Here is a 25,059-nt window from a genome sequence, read left to right as displayed (position 1 = left end):
CATTCAGCATAATATCTAGTATTTTGTCTCCTACTTTACCACTGATTTTTCTTGCAAAGGTATTGCCTTGTGTGTGTGTGTGTGTGTGTGTGTATGTGTGTGTATCTCACTACCATGAAAGCTATTGTGTTTCACTTGAATACTTTGTCACTTTCACAGTAATTTTTCATGTCCATCATGTTCTCCAAGTGAGAATCCCCATATAGTGCAGTATATATATATATATATATATGTAGCTATATATATATATACATATATATATATATATATATATATGTAGCTATATATATATATACATATATATATATATATATATGTAGCTATATATATATATACATATATATATATGCAGTATATATATATATACATATATATATATATATATATATATATATATATATATATATATATGTAGCTGCTAACTGTGACTAGTCATGCTACTCAGACACCTGGTCCCTGCCTATGAGAGACACAGAAAGTACAAGTGGCACAGGGATGATGAAGGGAAATAATGGACAGGAAGCTTCCACTTCACTTCTTTTGTGTGAGTCTTGGAAACTATCCCATTCTCAGCAGTGGTACTCCTAGTAATCCAAGGCTATTGATCATTCATTTGCTCAAGCAATATGTATCTAATACCAAATAAATACTGGTTTTATTCTAGGCTCTTTGGGCTACATTGACAAGCAAAATGGGGGAAGATTCCATGCTAACATTCTAGTTGGGAAGGGAGATTATCAGGGAAGGAGGTAATAAGCAGTAAATATAAATAAATTATGCATCATGTCAGAAGGTAATAAGTGTTATGAAAAAAACTAGAGATTGAACAGATAAAGAGTACCTGGAGGGTATCATGGGATGAGTTGCAATTAAATATGATGGGTCAACCTGCTCAACATCATTAATTATAATGAAAATGAAAATTAAAGTCACCATGAGATACCACTTCATGCCTACTAAATTGGCTAAAATGAAAATGAGTGATAAGAGCAAATATTGATTAGGAAACTGGAACCCTCATGTTGCTATGGAAATGTAAAAGGGACAACCACATTAGAAAACTGTCTCAGGTAATGATAGTGCCTGGAACTAGAATGGTAGTGGTAGAGGTTAAAAGATTGAATGTATTTTAAGGAAAAAGTCAACAGGTTTTATGATGGATTAAATGTATTATGTAAGAGAAAGAGGAATCTATGGCAATCTAAGATTTTTGTCTGAAAAACTGGAACAGTGGGCTTAGTGATTACTAGATGGGAAAGATTTCAGGAAGTACAGGTTGGGGTGGTGGGAATCAGAAGTCCAGCTTAGACACATTAAACTTGAGATGCATATTTTTATAACCAGTAGGAAATATAATTTAGACAATTTAATATGAGTTTGAAGTTTGGAGAAGTCCAAGCAGAAGACCTAAATGTTGAGGTTGCACTATCCAGATGGTACTTAAAGCCAAGAGACTAGATGAGATCACTATAAAGATAAGATAAAGAAGACAATTCATAGGCTAGAAGAAATCTATGGATCAGCCTTGGAGTATTATAAAATTTAGAAGGGAAATGAGGAGGTGACTGAGAAAAGGTGAAGCCAAAGGAAATCTAAACAAGAGTGAGGACAAATTGAAGGAAGTATTTCATGGAGGAAGAAAAAAATGAAGAGAGTTTAATGAGTTGAAAGGTCAAGATGAGGGTGAGAACTTTGAAATTGTGATTCTTGATCACCTCAGTAAGAATTACTTTCATGGTATAGTAAAAACAGAAGACTACCTGGAAAGCATTCAAGAAAGAAAAGAGGTATAAAGGCAATATGTGTATACAATAATTATGACTTTTTTCTATGAAAAGGGAATTTATAAATGAGATGGTAGTTGAAGGGAAATGTGAGCTCAAGGGAGGGTTTGGATGGATGGATGGATGGATGGATGGATGGATGGATGGATGGATGAGGTCACCTCTACTGGAGAAAAAAAGCCTTCAAATCACCCACCCTTCCAGTGGGGGTTCCATTGCTTCACAAAATGATGAAAAGATATATCATTGTCATTTTTAGGCAAGTCAGATCTCTGGTACCCTCAACCCCACGCAACATTCTCCCCTTGTAAGTAGGCCATATGATTGTAAAATACATAATAAAAATAACCCCAAACCTCAAGGCACCTTGTGAGAAAGTAATGAAAAACCAATACCAAATAAATTACTCATAAATAAAATTCAATGATGTTTTTTGTTGTGCAGGGAAACCACATTAGAAGACATAGGAAATTGAGAACTATAAAAAATAGATCCAATGACATTGATTCTGCCAATCAAAATTAGACTGGTTATTTTCCTGATTTATGCCACTATTTATTGCAAACCAACATTCTTAGTCCAGCTTAAATGGGCAAGAGTCATAAAGGAAACCCGAGTACATTTTCAGATGATGGTCCTCCTGGGGTATAACATTAACTATTCATAGAAGAAAGAATCAGCCTTCAGTTTTAATTCCCTTTATCTCTACTGTACATACATTCCAATGGGGTGATTATTCTAATCATAATGGTCAACAACAAATTAGTTCATTTAAAAATTTAATGCTAACAGAGGACTGAATTAAATGCTAAATTCTTATATGATTGTTTGCATGATGTAATATATGTTGAAATTCAGTCTTAGTGCAGGTATAATAGGAGTAGGAGGAGAACATGATAGAAAGGCACAGAATGAACCAAGTTCTACACACAAATTCTCACTGTGATTCTCTTTAAGGGGCACAACACTTAGAGATGAAACCTGAGTTCTTTTGAGATAAATAAGAAGCTAAGCTTGAGGTCTTGAATTTCTAATGCTATGAAAAAGCATAAATTTCAAACAATCCATATATTCAATCTGCAATTTTTCTAGAGGAAAACCTAGGTAACATATCTTAGGGCTTTTACCCAATTCTGGACAATATCTTATAAACTTTAAATATCTATTCATCGGGTCTCCTACCTAACCTAACCCTCCAACTAGTTTATGAAAATTTTTTTTTAATGAGGAGACTCAGGGAATCTGGGTGGATCAATCAATTAAGTATCTGACTCTTGATTTTGGCTCAGGTCATGATCTCATGGTTTGTGAGATCGAGCCCCGCATCTGGCCCCTGTGCTGTCAGCATGGAGCCTACTTGAGATTCTCTCTCTCTCTCTCTCTCTCTCTCTCTCTCTCTCTCTCTTTGCACCCCCCCCCCGGCTCATGTGCACATGCATATTCTCTCTCTCAGAATAAATAAACATTTTTTTTAATGAGAAGACATGATTTGTAACTCTCTGTATACTCCTGTATCTCTCTGATTTCAGTTGGTACCACTGTACTCCTGACTCATTGTACTGCAGCCCATTGCTTCCCTATTGGTCCTGAATTATCAGCCATGCTCCCTCCTCAGGATCCTGGTGCCTAATTTTCCTCTGCCTAGAATGCTTTTCCCTCAATACTCTAAGTGGCTCATTCCCCTGGTGCCTTCTGGACTTGTACCATGTGTCATCTTACTTGAAAGCTCTTGTCTTAATGTCTACACAGTATTTATCAATACTTAATTCAATTTTATTTATTTATTCTTAATTTATTTATATTGAGAGAGAGAAAATACACATGCATGTGCAAGCAGGGAAGGGGCAAAGAGAGAGAGAGAGTGAGCATCACAAGCAGGCTCTATGCTGTCAGCACAGAGCCCAATGTGGGGCTCCATCTCATGAACCTCAAAGTCATGTATTGAGCTGAAATCAAGAGCCGTACACTCAACTGACTGAGCCACCCAAGCGCCATTATCAACACTTAATTCTAATACAGACATACAATTTTATTTATTAATTATTCCCCTCTACTATAATCTAAGTCCATGAGACCAGAACCTTTGTTTTGTTCTCTGCTCTAATCCCAGAACTAGACAGGTACCTAGTCTGTACTAGGCACTCAACAAATATTCAATGATGAAGAAAGAAGAAAGACTAGAAAGAGCACCTGCCCTCTCCTTACTGGTCAAGGTGGCTGTGGTATACTTAAGAATGAAAGAAATATTTTGTCTGATCCTCTGGACTTTGTGTATATGCTTTCTTATCCAATAAAAAATATACTTTCTGATAATAGGCTTCCTACCCCCTCAAAATTTAAGAACATAGGAAGAGTTAGGAGATAAATTTAACCCAATAATTATTGAATACAGTGAGCACGTTAATGAAAACATTTCTAGGCCAACAGAGTTGTGCTTATTTTGCTGATAATTCTGTATACATCTCATTCATTGTTTGTTTGTTTTAATATTAATTATTGTCAAATTGGCTTACATTCAACACCCAGTGCTCATCCCAACAAGCACCCTCCTCAATGCCCATCACCCGTTTTCTCTCCCCCCTCCCCCATCCACCTTCAGTTTGTTCTCTGTATTTAAGAGTCTCTTGTGGTTTGCCTCCCTCCCTCTCTGTTTGTAACTATTTTTCCCCCTCCCTTCCCCCATGGTCTTCTGTTAAGTTTCTCAAGATCCACATATGAGTGAAAACATATGATATCTGTCCTTCTCTGACTGACTTATTTCACTCAGCATAATATTTGTTTTTTTTTTAACACAAAAGAATGTCTATAAAAGCAAGACCTCTGTTTTCCTATAAGTTCACTCCCTACTGGATGATAAACAGAGTCAGAGTCCTTAAGATCATTGCCTTAGTAACTAATCATTGCACATGAAAAATAGGATGGTCAGAAATAACAAGAGAGGCAGGAAACAACAGGCCTCAAGAGGTTGCTGAGTAGCAGGAGAATCTGATTTTTAAGGGCTGATTTCCAACTCTCTACCAGTGCATAAACAGACCAAAAAGCAGAGAGGCCAGGCCACAAAAGCATGAAATAGAAGCCAAACTTCTGTCTCCAACCTTTAAAAGAACAAAATATAGAGTATAAATTGCCTCCAAGGATTGCCTGAGGCATTAGTTAATGTTTGCAAAAAATTTTCAAGATGAAAAGTATCAGAGAAGAGCTAAATCCTACTATCTCAATAACTGGAATGCTATTTTTTTTTCATGCTACATTACAAATACTTTTAAATACATTCTACCAAAAGAAAAGCCTGAACAGCCTTCCAAAGGGAAATTTCCATTCATTCATCACATTAACAAAGACACTCTGGGGACAGCCAAGATTTGCCTTCTGTGAATCTACTGCCATCATGAAGGTCCATATTTAAAATACGTGAGTGAGATGACAGCCTATGGGGAGTCAGCACTCCCTTTAATTTGTTGCGAAGGAGTCAAGAAAATCACTTACCAACACACCAATCCAGTGTTCCACTACATGTGCTTCTGCAAGTTAATTACAACGTAGCAGATGCACTATACCATGAGTTAGGGCCAAATGCTAATAATTCATATCCCTCCCCCAAATTTCATGATGCTATTGAGTTTTGGTCTTTGTAAGTTAGTGTTTTTTCAAAGTATGTTTCCTCTACCACCAGTAACAGCACCAGTAACAACACATTAGAAATGCAGATTCTCACATTAGATCTACAGAGTCCAGAATTTGGAGATGGAGTTCAATAAGCCCTAAAACAAGCCCTCCAGGTGATTCTGGTGCATTGCATTATAAGTAATATTTAATTTATAATTTTTTAAAAACCTGACTATTAAAATCCAATTGGACAGAATAATTGACTTACTACTAATTTATTTACTTATTTAGCCAATGTATATTAAGTGCCCATATTGTAATAACTATTGATCTGGAAGCCAGAGATTCTACAGCAAACAGAACAGACACATACCCTGACCTCATGGATCATTAAACATTCTAGTTGAAGTAGGCAGACAGACAAACAAAATAAGCAAACTACATGGTATTTTAGAAAATAAATACTGTAGAAGAAATAAAACAATGAAAGGAATATGGGGCATTGATGAGAAGGGGCATAAATGCATTTGATATGACATGGTTGTAGTTCATAAAATTTGAGCTTTGGGTCACTAATTGGTATGTCAGAGTGGTTTTTCACATCATTTTTCTAAGGCCCACTTATAAATTGATCTAAGATGTCATGGTTACGTAAGTATGTTTTAAGTACTTTACAAAGATTTTCAGAAATACATATTACATTTTGTATTCAAATCTTAGTTCTAAATGTAGCCCTGCTTTTACCCTTTTTGTATGTTTTAAACTTTATTTTTAGTACTTAAAATTGTTATTTAACCATTATATTAAATCAAATGTTTAATGACTGTACTATATTTGGAAATGGGGCCTTTTAGGAGGTAACTAAGGTTAAATGAGGTAAAAGGGTGGGGGTTTGTGGCACCTGTGTGGTTCAGTCGGTTAAGTGTCTAACTTCAGCTCAGGTCATGATCTCACGGGTCATGAATTCGAGCTTTGCATTGGGCTCTGCTGTCAGCATAGAGTCTGCTTCAGATCCTCTGTCCCCCCCCGCCCCGCCCCCCATCCATCCTCCACTCATTCTCTCTCTCTTTCTGTCTCAAAAAAACAAAAACAGAAAAAGGGTGAGGTGGGGACCTAATCCAACAGAACTGATGTCCTTCTGGGAAGAGGAAGAGACACCAGAAAGGTATCTCTCTCTCTCTTTTCAAGGGCACAAAGGAAAAGCTACGTGAGGACATAGTGAGAAGGCAGCTGTTGGCAAGCCAGAAAGACAGGTGTCAGAAGCCAACTTTCCCAGCACCTTGATCTTGCACTTCCAGCCTCCAAGACTATAAGAAAATAAATTTCTATTACTTAACCCACCCAGTCTGTGGTATTCTGTCATGGCACCCCAAGCACACTAATATATAAGTATAACCATCTCCTTTTAAATAAAGAGTTCATTTGCATTTTGAGAAAATTTCCCTTAAAGCTCCCTAAGCAATGCAGGCTCCCAAGACCATCACGACCACCAAAAGAAATGTGACTAAATTCCACATGTCCTTTATAGTCTCCCCTAGAGGAATACTGACCAGCTGTCTGCAGTATTACACGATAGTGGGTGTGAAAAGTAGCCACATGTGGAAGACCAGGAGGTAGGACCAAGATAAAGAATAACTGGAGCACAACTTGTGGTCACCTCATTTGTATTAAGTAATATTCAAGAAGCAAGGGGGGATATAAAATATTCACACATGAAATGACTTCCATGTCTAGAATTTGCTTCAAAAGAATTCAGTGTAGGGGAAAGGAGAAAGTAGGCAGGAAATTAATGAGACAAGATTGGCCATGAGTTCATGATGCTTGAAGCTGAGTAGTGCATAGTATAGAATTCATTTTAGTTAATCATCAAATTCATCATTTTTTGACACATTTTCACGGATTGGTTGCTATATTAGGTGCTGACTATTCAATGGTGTGCAAAAAAGACAGTTTTTTAAACATGTATTAAATAATATACATACAAATATGTTATAAAGATAATTGCTATGAAGAAAAAAGTGCTAGAAGAGCACGAGATAGGTTCCTACCTTAGATAAGGCTTTCCTAAGAAAACAACATTTGAGCTGAGCAGTCAGACCATTCTAGGTAGAGGTGGGCAAATTCTGGATGAGTACAGAATGCTTGTGTGAGATGACACTGAATAGTCAGGCATGGACAGATCATGCAGTGACCAGATTATTCAACAAATACAAAAGACAGAGCAAGATGCCAAGTAAAAACATGGGAATGAATACAACCCGGAAAATCTATATTGTAGGACAATCTAGAAAAATAAATGACTAGTTTCTCCAAAAAATGTATTAGAAGGGGAAAAAAAGAATAAGAAACCCATACTCAAAAGAAATTTAAGTGACATGCTGAGCAATTATAATATACGGATGGACCTCATTCAGACCCTGATTTGAATATATGGACTATAAAATCTATATGAGATAAAACAGGGAATTTGAGTTGGATATTTGATGAAGGAAGCAATCTCGATTTTTTTAGATGTGATAATGGTATTAAAGTTATTTTTTAAAAGAATCATAATTTAGATATCATGCTAAAATATTTACACATGAAATGACTTGCACATCCAGAATTTGCTTTAAAAAAATCAGCACAGGGAAAGGAAAAGTAGGTAGGAGATGAATGAGACAAGATTGGCACAGCTCATGATGCTTGAAGCTGAGTGTTGCATAGTTAGAGCTTTGCTTTCTTCTCTTGTGTCTGTAAATTTGAAATTATCCATAATAAAAATTTTCAAAAAGAAAAAAGAAAAACATTAGAAGAAAAAGGGCAATAGTGAAAGTGCATGGGGGAAAATCAGGGCTATGCATTTATCCAAACCAATGTCTCTTTTCGATTCATGTATATTGTGCTCATAAAATTCAAGATACCACCAACATTCAGGCCAGATGATTAAAGTCAGATCAATGCTACTAATAAACTTTTTAAGTACTATTTGAAATATTGACACAGCATTGGGAAATTTTGCAAATTTAAGCAGAAAGAATCCATTTGGAATCATTCCAAAAGTAAATTACATTTTAGGGGGTCTATTTGAGCTAGCTGTAATCAGCAACTCAAGTATTTTTTTTTTAAACTCATTGACTATGAATTACATTTCAAACTAATCATCTTGTTTATTTCTGCTAAAATTTCAGAAACCAAGTGATCAGCCGAAAATTCCTGCCCTGCCAGGTCTCTTTTTTAAAGCTAAAGCAATTTTTCTGCCATAAATTCTGCTAGTGGGAGGAAAGACATTAAAATATCTTGCCAACAAAATAGAATATAAAACACAAATAAGCCAAGAATTAAGCTTAAACAATTTAGTCATGCATTTTTGTTGGTTAATCAGGAAAGAGTAAAGGAATTCATAACAAAAATATATGACTGGGAAAAGGGAGATAAGACTGTAGGGAAACTGGCATCCATCAACTGGCACTTAATTAAATTGTATAGCCCTTTGTATTCAAACTATTTTAATCAAGAAAAAAATTTTTAATCCCAGGATGCCTTAAATTCAAAAAGATGATCAGAGCTCTGTTCTTTTGTCTTTGAGGAACATTTTCTGAGAAGTAACAGGAGTCCAAAATACTTCCTCAGCATGGGGAAGGTACATATGAAATTTTTTTTAAAAAGCAGCAAGTGTTTGTCTTATATCAGAACATTAGTGTTCAAAGCCAAATGACCCCTCTGATTCTTTTACTTAAAAACTCCGTTTATATAGAGTGGCTTAGTCTGTTTCATAGGACTTGCCTCCGCCTTGGGGAAGAACATCATTTGGCTTTATCAAGGACACTAGTTTCAATTTAAACACATTTAAGACCAGCATGTGGCACTTCACCCTGCCCTAACTCCTTCTGTTCTACTTGCCAGATACTGGTGATCTGACCTCCTTGCCAAGTCTGTCCCCTATTTTTGCCCTCAACATTTCTGAGTTAGCACTGATGCTTCAAAGGGCCTTTGGTCTGACCTGGCACCAGCTATAATAGGTCTAGGCAGGTATCACCATCTTACTCTTTTGTCACCTACCTTCTCCAGGACCATCCAAAGAAAGTTATTATTAGCACAACTCTTCTCAACAGAACCACAACTTCCATTTAATTCACTGGATGTGCAGAACCTGTCCCCTATCTGCTTATACTCCAAGTAATAGCCACACACACATTCCCACTCACATTGCAAGGTGGAATGGAGTATGGGCCACCAACACCAAGTGTCAAAGGAGTTCAAGAAATAAGACATTAATGAGTAAGGGAAGAATATGGGAAGATGTATCTTTTCTAGCCAGAATTTAGATAGTTGGAATGATGGGAAAAGAACCAGTCTGGCAGGGGCCACTGAATCAGAAAGCCTTAACATTATGAACAAATGTGACATTTTTCTGAGGATGGTAAAAACACAGTACAAAGGTGCCTGGGTGGCTCCGTCGGTCAAGTGTCCAACTTCATGTCATGATCTTGCATTGATGAGTTCAAGCTCTGCATCGGGCTCTGTGCTGAGAGCTAAGAGCCTGAAGCTTGCTTTGGATTCTATGTCTCCCTCTCTCTCTACCCCTCCCCTGCTTGCCCTCTGTCTCTCTCCATCTCTCAAAAAATAAAAAACATTAAAAAAATTTTAAAAACACAGTAAAGACTGTGTACCATATAGTAGCAATAATTACTAAATCAGTTTGAAGAGGTTGCCATTTGTCTCAAGCTGTAGAGATCCTTAAATTCCAGGTATACAGCAAAACTTATTTTGCAGTTTTCTCTGGAGATTTAAACAGGAGAGATCTGACAAAATCAATGATACAGAAACATCGATCTTGTGTGAAATTTACTAATAGAGCACAAAAATAATGGTCTTGGTGGAGATAGACAGTGATAACAGAAAAAAAGGAAGAGGAGAAAAGCTGCTTCAAAGAAACAAAGCAAAACAAAACAAAACAAAACAAAACCAGGATTCAGATACTAACATACAAGAAAGGAGGGGGACTTGTCCAAGATGTGACTCCTGTTTCTGGCTTAGTTGGCTGGACAGTGGTAGTATACACTGGCAGAACAGAGCATTCGGGAAGGAAATTCAAGTTTATAGAATAGAGTGTGGGCGAAGAGAATATGTTTGCTTATTGGCAAGTCTGGAATCATGGCAATTAAGGAATTATGGAAAGAAACTTGCTGTGCAAGGATATTGCAGTGAGAGCATCTGCTTCAGACAGTATGGCAGACTTGACTAGATGAGCTCCTGGGACCCCCAACTCTTATATTTCTAGCCAAGTAGATGATGTGTGTGTGAGTTAGAGGAGTCGTTTTCCTGATTATCTCAGGAGTCTGAGTCACTTCAAGAGCAAGAAGACATGGGTTATGGTGCTGACTATAGCCTACAGGCTCTAAAATCTGTCTAATATGGATAACAAATCACAATGTCAGTTAGGCTGGGGATATCCCTTCTTAAAAACATGGGATTTCATTTCCATCCTTTTCTCCCTGGGAGTTCCCATTAGCTTCACTATGGGAGTCCTCATACCAGCTGCTGGCATCACATCTACTCAGCCCACTCTGATGTTATCATATATCACGCAGTAACCAACAACCATTACTTTTTGTTCAATTCTACTGCTGGAAGAAAAGATAAAAGAAAAGTAGCACCTTATATATTTGAGAATTTTTGTTCTGATAACTTCAACCAACAGACACCCAAAGGTAAACTGGGAAAACAGTGGTAGATTTAGTGTCCTAGTGACTGCATAAGAGTCAAATGGTGATAGATCTGCAACCGTGTCACCTTGAGAAGGGTGACAATCATAGCTCAAGTTCCAGTGGAGTCAAGACAGATTATAATAATACGAAGCAGGCATCAAGACCAACAGCACAGACCACGGTACCTAATGAGTGTTGGGAGCAAATTCTGAGAGTGTGCGACAAAGAGTTCATTGAAGCAAAGTGGCATGAAACTGAGGTTTGACTGATTTGGAACAGGGCCAGAGCCCAGGTCAAGGGCGTAGTGGTGGGAAATCACATGCAGTTCCCATCAGTTGATAAGAGAGGGGTAGTACTCCTTTCTTGGCCACGGGCCTCTTTCATGGCCACCCTGCTTCACCCTGTGCACGTGGTTCCCCTGCTCTCTCTGCTCATGGGCTTATTGGGCCTGTTCTGGACTGAGGCTGGAGCATGGTCATGAGGGCGGCCCCCTCTCCTTTTCTCCTGTCCTCACACACTTATCACTACAGTCTTCACAGCTCTCTCTCTGGTGTCCAGGTCCTGAGAGCAGTGCCCATCAACTCACCTCACCTTCTGGGACCAACTCTTACAAGTTGCTGAACTCCAGCCCCCGCTGACCCTTCAGGTCCCAGTGAGGATGTCACATCCTCTGACAAACCTGCCCTGTCACAGGCTGCTAGACCAGGTGGGTGCCTCTCTGTGCTCCCACAGCCCCACCCAGACTTACACACCGCCCAATAACTGCCTGTTCACTTGTCTGTCTTCCCAGCAGAAGCTCCTGGGCCAGGGTTGTGCCTCATGGATTATTATTTTCTCAGCATCTAGCTCTTTAAATAAATAAACATGGGCTCAATGGGTTTGGATTAACCCTATATTAAAATAATACCTACAAATATGGAAATACATTAAGTCTGTACTTTTTGCTCTTGCTGAAGCCACCATACAAATTTCTACATTTCTATAAAAGCATCTGCTATGCTTCTAGTTGTTGAGGCATCTAGCTAAGGACACATGTTGAAGGTCTGCTTCTTTTGAATAGTAACTATCTGAAATGAACCAGTGAGAAATGAATGAGAATGCAGTCCCCTTTACAGGCTACAGAAGTATCAATATATAAGAACACAGCATAATGTATAAACCTCTTGAATCACTAGGTTGTACACCTGGAACTAATATAACATTATATGTCAACTATATTTAAATCAAAAAAGTAACAATAAAGAGATATCAATATATAAAAAAAGCTATGTGAGATTCTTTCTTGCTTTGTATTGAATAACAACACAGTTTAAATCAGGGTTTTTCTCACCCTGAATAAATCTAAAGTGGATTTGAAATGCCATTAAGACTCAGTGAATTTTCTAATACAGTATTAATACAGTTATATTATTAACAGAGTAAATTTAATAAAGTAAATTTCTACGTCTAAGACTGCTAACAAAATCTAAAGCACATACCTGCAAAAAAGCAAATGTGACATTCTGCAAAACACATACTTGGTTCATTTCTTACCTCTAGTCTAGTTCTGCTCTATAAAGCATTTAACATATTTATTTTAAACCAATAAATTTTCTTTGTCATTTCATTCTCTCAGTTTCATCCAATAAACATGTACAGATTGCATACTATATGCACCAAGCACATGTTTCCGGACTTCCAGACAAGAATCTTGTTTATCTGTTAACAAACACATTAGCAATCACATTAACAATGCTGTAAGTGGGTAGAATGCTTTGTGGCTCGTGAACACTTTCATATAAGAATCATCTGCTACCAACAAAACCCCTTTAATCTTACAGTGGAGGAATAGCATAGAGTGGTTGTTATGACTCCCTCAAGGTCACTCCAAGTACACAGTCGACTCCCACGTGAGAGTAGGTTGTCTGGCTCCAAACCCAATTCTCTGCTACAACACATGGCCTCTCATTTCAGCTCCTTTATTAATGTGGAGAATGGACAGGGGAATATGTTGTGTCAAATATTGCTTTCATGGAAGCACTGTGCCTGAGATCCAGACTGTTTAGCAGTGCAGCCCAGGTGAACTTGAGTTTCTATGTGACTATATCAGAGCTGACACAAGCTTACAATGAGTGTACCATTTCTTCTAACAGCTCGGTTAATAGATGACTGCTGAAAATTTGTTAGAGCATCACACAGCCAGAAATAAAATTGTAAATTAAAAGCTTTACATAATGTTCACTGGAGCCTAGCAATTTTGTCATTATAAAAATTATTTTGTCATTATGTCCTAATTTATGAAGAAAAGGATTTTCTCTTAACTTAATCGGTTTTTCAGCAACTGAGAATTTAATGGAAATATTAACATGTAGGCTTATGTAGTTTCCTCCATGAAGTAAAAGCCCAGCAGTTAGACTGGAACAGTATTTCTCCAACTGTAGGGCCATTCTCCAAAGGCAAATTTTGTCAGCTCCACAGCAACCTCCCCAGACACCATTCCCAGAGACAACACAGATCGATAAGCTCTCCTCTTCACCCTACTTCATACTGTATCTTTTCATTCCCAGGTATGAGATTTAAAAAAAAAAAAAAAACAAAAGCAAACATTTCACCCAACCCTGGTGTCATTTGAGTTTTGGAAACCAAACTAGCAAACTAGATGATCTCTTCTAAACCCATCAATCTATTAGTCTATGAAAAAAAGCACTAACTATATGAATATCAAACAGTACTCACACCTCAGAGGATGTTATCACTGTGGATCCCAAAAGGGGTGACCCCCAGAAATCCCAGAAACAGTTGGACACCTTGTTATATATGCCTTGGATGCCTTGTCGAGCAGATCCCTGGGCCCAAACCCAGACGTACTAAATCAGAATTTCTGGAATGAGACTTAGAAATATGTATTTCTAACACACTTCCTTGGATGATTCTGATGTTCACCCCCATTTGGGAACCTGGGAACATTCTAGAAATGAAAGTTCTCAGGTCCTGCCCCAGACCTACTAAATCAGAGATTCTTAGGATGGGGCCACAGAAATCTGTGTTTTGTTTTGTTAATGTTTATTTATTTTTAAGAGGGGGGAGGGGGAGAGAGACAGAGAGAGAGAGAGAGAGAGAGAGAGAGAGAGAGAGAGAGAATGTAGGCTCTGTGCTGTCAGTGCAGAGCCTGATGCAGGGTTTGAACTCACGAACTGTGAGATCATGACCTGAGCTGAAATCAAAAGTTGGATGCTTAACCAACTAAGCCAACCATATAGCCCAGAAATCTGTGTTCTGTCATGTCCTTCAGATGGTTTTGATACACGGTGCAGTTTGAGAACCACGGATTTCAACAAGAGAGAGAATAGTTAAATTTCAATTTAAAAAAACCATATATTGAGACCCTCCTGAGTAAAGTCCCTGGGTTAGCTGCTTCAGGGAAAAAAGAGCAGCTCACTTTGTACTACATCACTTTTTAAATGCATATTTCTTCAAACTTCTATGGAGAATTTACTCTGTGCTAAGCACTGTGTTAGTGGTTTCTTAGGATAAAGGTATTAGAAAGATATAGTTCCTGGGCTCAAGAAGCTTATAATCTACTAAGATAAACTTTTTCTGTCAAGGGCCAGAGATTAAGTGTTTTAGGCATTGTGGGTCACATGCTTCTGTGTAACTACTGGGTTCTGTTACTATAAAAGCAGCCAGAGATAATATGTAAATGAATGCAGTTGGCTGCATTCCAACAAAACTTCATTTATAGATACTAGCACTTGAATGTCATATACTTTTCACATGTCATGAAATATCATTCATCTTTAGAATTTTTTTCCAACCATTTAAAAAATGTAAAAACAATTTTGGGGGCCTTACAAAAATCAGTGGGGGCCAGAATTGTCTTATGGGTGGTGGTTCACTGTAAAGTAAAGCCTGTAAGGCAGTAACAAGTAAAATCTGAGGGTTTGAGTCTCTGATATATTGATAGAAATTGAAAAGTCAGGAGAAAGAGAAGGAACAATGATGAATTCTGTCTTAAATAGTCTTTTCTGTCATTTCATATCCTATTGTTTTCCTAAAAAGTATCACATGCTTTTTCTTACATTTCTCTATAGCAGAAATATATCTGTCACTTAAGTAAATCCATTTAATCTTCTCAGGAAAATAATACGATGCTAATAAGGATTCTTTATGTCTTTCCCTACGGGTCCAATGTTATCCATTTATGTGGATATGGAAGCCAAGATGTTAAACATTATAAAGGCTGAACATCTTTGATGAAGCATACAATGTATCACTTCTTCTCTCTTTCAAGTACTAGGAGGTGGAGATTGGCTACCATTTACACAACATTTAGTCTGCCTTGAAAACTGCCAGCTTATGTTGTCTACTGCAGGCTCCAATTTTTTGGAGAATCATAATTAACTTGGGCTTTTTGTTAGTTTGTTTACAATCTCAGATTGTATAGTTAAGTGCTAATTACCCAGTTTCTAAAGATTAATATTCACAGAAATATAATGCCACTACTCTGACAGAACAAGTTACATGCAAATCTATGATATCAGTTCCCAAATTTGAATCCACTCAGTGTACTAAATCAGAATCTCATGGGCACAGCAGCCAGAACTGGTACTTTTAACATGTTCTCCTGGTGTCCTTGATGCCCAGCCAAGGGCTGGGAGAACCACTCTCTACCCTACAGTGGCCAGAAAGTGGAACAGAACAAGTTGAGTGGCTCTGGCCAGGACATGCTACTAGATGGTCATACTTGGGAAGTGTCATAGCACCATTTTGCTGGCTCATGGAGGAAACACCTTCATTTTCAGGTGGATCTTAAATTCTAAGTTATTTATCACAACAAAAGTATAAATAAAATCCAAACCTCCCACCACTGAGAGTAAGCCGAACAAAACATGAGTTGGCAGATTCAGAGAACATCCAAACCAGAGATAAACAAAGGTTGCAGAGTGCACAGTGTCTGTTCCACCTAGTTTTCACACCTGGCCATCCCATCCACTAATCAAGTTTCTTCCATCTCATAAAGTCAAACCAGGAACACCAGAGCTTGTTCTAGAAAATCACTACAGCCTTCAACCCCATCCTCCATCATTGTCCATTCACACACACCATGGTTCTCATCTTTTGAGTTCAGGGTTACTGACCCTATACTTACTCTCAGTAGTTGGCTGGCACCTCCTTCCACTGTCAAGAGTCCCCAAATCAACATCCTGGCTTTTTTTTCCTTGGTCTTGTTGTATTGCTTTTGTCTCTACTTACTTCCTTTGTTTTTGGTGAAAACTTCTGTTCTAGCACTTGCTCCTATAGAAATTCCTGCTGGGATAAGAGAGAAGACACAGGATAAGAGAGATACAGGACTTTGGACATATGAGAGCTAAACCTTTCTTAATTAGGAAAAAAAAAAGTGACTAACTGTTGAAGAACAACATGCATGATATAGAGAAATCTTCTCTATATAGAGTTTACATCTTCTTTTAGATGAAACTATGCTTAAATTAACTAGAAAGTCCCACTTCTCATTCCGCTGCATCAGTTCAGAAACTCTCAAGGAAGCCTATGACTGTACAGACTTCTGTAGATACTAAACTTTCAGATTAAAAAACTGGACAAGGAATGAGACATGGAATTTTAACTTCCTATCAAAACTCTGATGCAGCAGCATGGACTATCAGGTGGATGCTGCTGCTTCAGAGGGTACCTCGACAAGTGTCCCTCCCGTCTCACTGCTAAGTGCATCACAGGCATCAGCAGTCCTTCTTCCCATCAGGCACAGAGGATTTAGTTGGGGGCCAGGTCAGCTAAATTATTTCAATCAGCCAAGGCCAATAAATATGCTAAGAAATTTTGATGTCTGCGGGGAATAAGTTTAGGAATTCCCTGGGCTTGCACCTATGGATTAACAAGTATAAGGAATTAGAAAGCCATAGGATGCTCACACCCAAGTTTGAGTAAACAAGATTAGGTACATAGGCACAGAGAGAGCGGGGCAAAGGCCCCAATATAGAACAAAAGTCTGTGAGGTAAATAAGATTAGGTATTCAGGGAGGAAATGCCCCCTAATTTAGTACCATAGCAGGAAGCTGCTTTCACAGGAAGGAAGGACCAAATTAGGTAAACAGGTAAATAGGGCTATAGACCACTGCCAGCAAAGTTGCCCAGAGCCAAGCTAATTAGCAAAAGAAAGGTGCCTTGTTGACCCTGAGACAGCTCTGCTTTTCTTGTCCCCTAGACCAGTTTAGGTAAACAGAGGTGGTGCCTCACATCTGCTATAAACAACTTTCCTCCAGAGCCAGGATTTTGTTTTGTATTAACCCAAATCCCTGAAACGGCATGTTTTCAAAACCCCCTTTCCCTCACGCCCATGAGTTAATGTTCACAGTTTCACTGTCTCTTTGTGCACATCCATCACCATGTTTGTAAGTCTTCTGATCCTAATAAAAATGGAGCAAGGACCCTTGATAGGGGCTCTTGTCTTCTCCTGGACATTAGCCATCTCTCGCATTTTAATCCTGTGTCCCACTTTCTTGCTGGACAAGAAAGAACTCTAGACCCAGAGTCTATGACAGATGGCATAAAAAGTATGTCATCGGTGCCACTGTCACCCCCAGGAATATAAGAAAAGCTGAGCAGGAGATAGGTTTGTCGATTAGCACACCCTCCCACCTAACTTAGTGATAAAATTTCTGCAAATAAGTGGCTGCTCCTCTTGACCTTAAGACCTACATCCCTTTATAGTCTAGGCTCACCCTGAACCATATCACCATATCACCTGTGGCTCACCCTTCTCTTGACCTACTCCATCTTCACTTATGCAGCATGAGCAGATACTTCATGCTGCAAAATCACCAGGCAGGGCACCCACTCACTTAGGGATCAGATCCTGGCTGTGCTTCAAAAAGAAAGCACCATGGGGGTATAGCTCAGTGGTAGAGCATTTGACTGCAAAAAGAAAGCACCATGACTGAAATAATTCGCAATCTAGTACCAATAACTACTATGTTTAAACAATTAGGGAGTGAAAGTTCACTGCCAGTTTTAGGTCAGGAAAACCTTTCTCCAAAAGAGGTTAACACTTAAATTGGACCTTTATGAAATGTATGGGCAGGAATCAGAATGGAATACTTATGAATTAAGTAAACAAAGTAGATCTGTGTGTCTGTCCCAAAATTCTGAGATGTCATGTTTGAGTAGTTAATGACAGTAGCATTGCTCAATATGCCTGAGAACCTTTACTGATAAACACAAGGGAAGAAAGAAATGCTTAAAAAGAAGCAAAGTGAGCTCAGTAAAACTTATCTAATGTTAGGTTGTGTTCACCAAGTCCTGCTTCATAATTCTTTTCCTGGGTACACAAAAAAACTGCCTTCCCAGCTTTAGTTAGAGCCATGTGACTAGTTCTGGCCAATAATGTGTGTAATGTGTCTCTTTCTGGCTAAAATACCTAAGGGCCGGTGGGGCTGAGTGATTATTTGATAATATTAAGAAATTGTGTCATCTTTTAGATGTGAAAATGGTATTTTGATGATGCTTTTAGAAAGAATCCATGTCTTTTAAAGGTACATACTTAAACATTTATAGAGGAAATTTCTGGGATCATTTTCAAAATCGTCCAGTAAGAGTAGATATGGTGAGTAGGGATACAATTGAAGCAAACTGAACTGATGATTGTTTACATAACTGAAATCTATTAACACAAATTTTTAAAAGATCAACTGGTTTGACACCCTCTCCCTTTACCTTCCTATTAAAGTGATCCAAAAACCACCTATTCCAGAAGTAAAGCTTTAGGATAATACTATAGGGTGGAATCCCAGGTCACTGCATAGAGGAGAGTTCCCTTGATAACCCAAAGCAGACCTTTTGTGAACAAGGTGGAAATCTTTATGTGGTAAGCCACTGGTATTTTGTGGTTACTTGATACCTCAGTGTAAGTGTGTAGCCTAGCCTAACCTAAATAATAATAGGAAGATTTGATTTTGAATATGGGGTAGCCTGTAATAGCCTATATGGTATGGAGCTAGCCAAAGAGGTAACTTATAGGATAGCTGACTGGATAAGAAACTAGCATGAATTTGAGAAGGAGCACAGAGAGGAAACTGAGGGTAAGAAGGAAAGGTCAGGCAACACAGTACAGGCAAGGGATTTTCAGGAAAAAAAAAATCAACCAACAAGAAGTCACCTGTGGCAAGGGTGGCTAAAGAACTTTTTTTTTTAATTTTTTTTAATGTTTATTTTATTCATTTCTGAGACAGAGACAGAGCATGAGTGGGGGAGGGGCAGACAGAGAGGGAGACACAGAATCAGAAGAAGGCTCCAGGCTCTGAGCTGTCAGCACAGAGCTCGACGCAGGGCTCGAGCTCATGGACTGTGAGATCGTGACCTGAGCCGAAGACGGTCGCTCAACCGACTGGGCCACCCAGGTGCCCCAAGAACTTTTTCAAAAATGGCAACGTCTAACAGATTGGATAATCTAAAATAAATGAGTAAGTTCCTAGAAACATAAAACTAACCAAGACTGAACCATGAATAGAAAATGTGGAAAGATCAAATAATGGGTAAGGGGACTGAGTCAGTACTCAAAAGTCTCCCAACAAAAAAAAGAGCCCAGGACCAAATGACTTTATGATGAAGTCTATCAAATGTTTAAAGAAGTAATACCAATCCTTCTTAAACTCTTCCAAAAAATGAAGAGAAGAAAACACTTCCAAATTCATTTTACAAGGCCAGCATTATCCTGATATCAATAAGGATACTACAAGAAAACTACCAATATCCCTAAAGAACACAGGTTTTAAAAATCCACAACAAAATACTAGCAAACTGAATTCAACAGCAAACTGAAAGGACTCAAGGATGCAAGGATGAGTTGACACACAAATATTAGTAAGAGTGATACTCTAGCAAACAGAATGAAGGGTAAAATTCAGATGACCATTTAACAGATATAGAAAAAGCATTTGACGAAACTCAGCATCCTTTTATGATAAAACTGTCAACAAATTAGATATGGAAGGAATTTACCTCAACATAATAAAGGCCATATATGACAAACCCACAGCTAATATCTTCCAGCAATCCCACTTCTGGTTATACATCTGAGGGAAATGAAATCACTATGTCAAAGAGATATCTGCACTCCCATGTTAATTACAACATTATTCACAACAGCTGACACATGGAAACAACCTAAGTGTCCATCAAAGGCTGAATGGATAAAAAGACGTATATGTATAGATACATGGATAGACAGATATAGATACAGATGATATATAGATATATACAATGGAATATTATTCATTCATTAAAAAAAGAAGGAAATTGTGCTATGTGCACAATGAAGAACATTATGCTAAGGAAAATAAGCCAAAGAAGACAAATACTGTATAATCTAACTTACATGTGGAATTAAAAAAAAAAAGTCAAACTTACAGAAACAGAGTAGAATAGGAGTTACTAGAGGTTATCAGGAACTGGACAATGGGTAAAATGAAAAGATGTTGGTCAAAGGGTACAAACTTTCAGTTCTTTTTTTTTTTTTTTTGAGAAAGAGATAGAGCATGAGTGGAGGAGGGGCAGAGAAAGAGGGAGACAGAGGATCCAAAGCAGGCTCTGTGCTGATAGCAGAGAGCCCAATGTGGGGCTTAAAATCACGAATCATGAGATCATGGCCTCAGCTAACGTCAGACACTTAACCGACTGAGCTACCCAGGCACCCCCAAACTTTCAGTTCTAAGATAAATAAGTTCTGGGGATCTAATAATATATAGCATAGTGACTGTAGTGAATACTATTGACTTTGCTAACAGCATAGATCTTAAGTGTTTGCACCACAAAAAAATAACTATGTGAGGTGATGGATGTGTTAATTAGTTTGACTATGGTAATCATTCACAATGTATATATGTATATCAAATAATCACGCTGTACACTTTAAATACATATTAATTTTTGGTCAATTATATCTCAATGAAGCTGGAAAAAACCACTTACTGTGGGTCTATTCTAGATTCAACACCATACAACCTGCTGGAGACATAAAGGAAGGCATGGTCTCAGCCCTCAAGGACTTCACATCAAAGGGAAGAAGAATCACTAGCAAATAATATCTAGTGCAATAAAAGAAAAGAAAGTACAGAGTCTTAGGACATCAGACATAACAAACACTGGGGATAAGAAAGTTCAGGCAAGAAGTCCTAGAAGCCATATAGAAGCAATAGCAGCCAAGGATAAAGGAAAGAGCATTCCAGGAAAAGGAAGAAGCTTGTGATAAAGCTCTGAGACAAATAGAACTTGGTATATTTGAGGAACCAAGAGTAATTTAGGGTGGAGAGTGCTTATTGTTAAAGAAGAGCAAGGGAGGTGTCAAGAGATGAGGCAAAATGATCAGCAAGGGTCAGATCATAATCATATGCCTTACCAAGGACTATTAGCCTCTACCGTAAAGGTTACAGGAAACCACTTACTATTTTAAGATAATTATAAAGATCAAGTACCAGCAATGTGGAGAATGGGTCTGAAGAGGTAAAAAACTGGGGGCATGGAGATTGGTAAAGAAGCTATTTGCAGTAACCCAGGTGAACTATGATGAGAGCTTTAACTAAAGTGGAAGCACTGGGGATAGAGATAAATGGTCAAATTCTGGAGAACCTGAATGATCAAAACCACAGGCCCTGGTGACTGCTTGACTGTGACTGGTGAAGGGAAACAGTAGACAAAATGATTGCTAAGTGTTTTAACATGGACAACTAGTAGAAGGACTGAACCCCCGGGAGATTCTATAGGCAAGAGAAAGTTGTTCGGGGACTTCGCTCACTCCTTATACGTTGCTAATGCATGGGCAATCAAAATGCAATGACTCCTTTATCCCTAAACTTTTAATTACAGTTTTCTACACAACTTGAAAGCAAACACATTTATGATTCAATGTCATATCATTCAATTGATCAGCACACTCTATTCACTACAGGTTGGAAAAGTTATTGATCAAACACACAGAAGTGCTGACAGCCTACAATTGCCCACTTGAGATAAAACAGAAATGTGAAAGATTAAAGGGTTCTTGTTACTAGCATATTTGAATAATGGTCCCTGATTATAATGGTCCTCTGTGTGATTTGACAGGCCAACTGATCAAAATTAAGAAGTCAAGTTCTTAAAGGCATCCAAACTTTGGGGAACATTAACTATTTCTCAGTCATGTCGTTAGGTATTTTTGAGGAGCGCTTATGTGGCTGATCTTCGGAATATCTCACTCAAACAAAATGTGGTAAATTACCAGTTTAGTTTGACTTTAGGGCATCACAAAGACCCTATTGGGGTAATATTATCTCTTACTGGACTAAGAATTTTTTCTGCTTAGAAGTCTAGGGTTTTATTCTCTGAAGAGGTCTCTGAACTACAGGAGACCAGGCACATACCCCAACCCTAACCCTAACACTAACCAGAACCCTAAACCATAAACCCCAAACCCCAACCCTATTTCTAACTATAAGCTTAACCTAAACCCTAAACATAGATCTGAGAAAAAACAATAGGAAGATATGGTGTATATATATATTTATATAAAATATTTTATTTGTATTCATAAAAAAGTATGTACTGGCATTTGCAATGATATGGATGGAGCTAGAGAGTATAATACTAAGCAAAATAAGTCTGTCAGAGAAAGACAAATACCATATGACTTGACTAATGTGTGGAATTAGGAAACAAAACAATCAAGCATAGGGAAAAAATGAGAAAGAGAGGCAAACAATGAAACAGACTCTTAACTATAGTATACCTGAAACTAATATTGCACTGTATGATAACTAGAATTTAAATAAAAACTTAGACAAAAAGAATTTTTCTGCTTAGTTGAAAGGCTTAGCATTAATTTAGAAATCAGGATCCTCAAACTTTACAGCCAAAATTTATATAACTGGTTTGGCTTTGCTAAGTGACCAAGAGCAAGTCACTGAACTTCCCTGAAACTAAGTTTACTCATTTGTAAATGTGGACAATTTGTCTATCCAATATACCATGCAAGATAGGAAAGCACTCTACCATTGCATACTTTTTAATCATTGACAAATTCTCATAAGTATTATTGCCACTATTATTATTTCAACCCTTTTGTTTAAGTAATATGGTGGCAGGGATTATTCTACAGTTAGTATATAAATGAATTTAATATGAAGATGATGGAAAAATGAATTGGGGGTGGCAAGCACTCTGCCTTTTTACATAAGCGTACCACAATGTCTTGGGGTTTTTTCTCCTCAGTTTAGTTAAAGCAAAAGAGAGAACTTCTTGGACAGACTGAAAAGCAAATGACCTCTTAGCTAAATTTAGGTAAAGAGAATCCAAAAGAGAAGGAAACTCAGAGAAAAACTTGCAAGAAGATATTATTTGAAAAAGGAAACTGTAAGAGCAAATGTCAACAAGTTATATAGAACAAAAATAATATTTTTGAAAATCCACATTTTATTAGTAGGGCAACTACTAAAGGGACAGGAAGCTAGACAAAACATCCATTGTCTAAAAGCTGCTTATGTGATTGGAGAGCAATTTATTCCCACTACTTTAAAAGAAGAAATAATTTTTACCCAAACAAGGTGCAAAGATTCTATTAAAAACTGTATGAAATCTATAAATCCTATAAAAGCAGTCAAGCATCAGAGAAGACCATTATGAGTATAACTGGCATCAAGAACGAAGAACCTGTGATATTGAAAAGACAATAACAGAACAAATGAAAGTACATCAAGGGTACACAGCAATGACAAAGAAAAGAAACCTACAAACCAGGGTAAAAACCAGGATAACCAATTTGAGAATAATCGATGTATTAAAGGAAATAAAAATGTAAATAAAGTGGAATTTTACTTAGGGAATAAATTAAAGATAATTTTGTGGACTGTCAAGAAATCAAATTACAATACAGATATCTTGAACAAATATGAAAAGTCAGTTGGAAACAGGCTTCACTGAAATATACCTGGGTGCCTACTTGTTACATTTTTAAAGTCTGACACACATGAACAAAAGAATATGAGGTCTTGAGTAGAAAGGCATAAAAGAAGATAAAGATGTGATTAATGGGATATTTTTATTGCACTCTATGGATTGTGTAACCTGAGTATAGACACCTGGATAAACTCATATGGAGAAGTCAAAGGTCAAATTTCCTCCAGAGCCCCCTTCTAAGGAGTATTTTTACTCCTATAACTTGTATATGTCTGGATTCTTAGGAGTTGAGGGAAAGGCCTGATAAATGAATGACCTAATGTATTAATTTTGCCTTGAGATCCACCAATAAAAGGGAAGAATTTTTTTTTCAGGCCATCAGATGATAAGAACCCATAACACAAGCCCTTGGGCAGGTAAGATGGCACAGTTTGGAGAACAGTAAGTTGGAGATCAAAGGAGTGTAGGACCACTTCCTTACTGATGGCAGAACATATGATAGAAATCATTGCTTGGTGAGTTGAGAGCACTCTGGTGTGAGGATTACACTTGCTTTCATCTAACTGTCTGTTTGACCATGCATCTTAATTTTCTAGAGATTGGTGGCCTCAAAAAACAGGCTCCATCTTACTATAAAGGTAAGAATGCCCTGATGCTCAGCCTTGAGGCACAAGGCAGGCTTCAAGGGACATCAACCCAAAGCTAAGGGAAAAGGAGGCATTATAAAAGAACAGAATCCAACAAAGATCATTTTTTTCTTTGAAGACAAAAGATAGCTTTTGAAAATGAAAGAAAACCTCAAAACCCTGGAAAAAATTTGATGAAAATACTCCAGTGAGAAGAATGAAATGACAGATAACTATTAAGAACCAGTGGACTGCAAAATTAATAAAAGGAATGGTTAGAAATACCATGTAAAATTAGACCTCATTTTGAGATGCATGTAAATATTTTATAAAGTGTTCCAGGCTATGCCAATGGAAATGCCAGCATAGAATTTAGATTTCATGTCACCTCCAAAACAATGATAAAGGTTAATTTATTTAGTTCAAGTGTAT

General features: G+C 37.7%; 1 long non-coding RNA gene across 1 annotated transcript in view; it reads right to left on the bottom strand.

Annotated features, from left to right (window-relative positions):
• The window catches only part of LOC131484038 (uncharacterized), a 72,330-nt gene extending 55,966 nt beyond the window's left edge, over positions 1–16,364 (bottom strand). Inside the window, exon 1 of the long non-coding RNA XR_009247984.1 lies at positions 16,209–16,364. This is a non-coding gene — a long non-coding RNA (uncharacterized LOC131484038). The remainder of the gene's footprint in view (positions 1–16,208) is intronic.
• Positions 16,365–25,059: the final 8,695 nt, after the last annotated feature.

Source organism: Neofelis nebulosa, chromosome 8, assembly GCF_028018385.1.
Source record: "Neofelis nebulosa isolate mNeoNeb1 chromosome 8, mNeoNeb1.pri, whole genome shotgun sequence".
In the NCBI taxonomy this organism is placed as follows: Eukaryota; Metazoa; Chordata; class Mammalia; order Carnivora; family Felidae; genus Neofelis; species Neofelis nebulosa.
The sequence above is the reverse complement of the archived record's forward strand: the minus strand, read 5'-3'. Positions and strand labels throughout refer to the sequence as shown.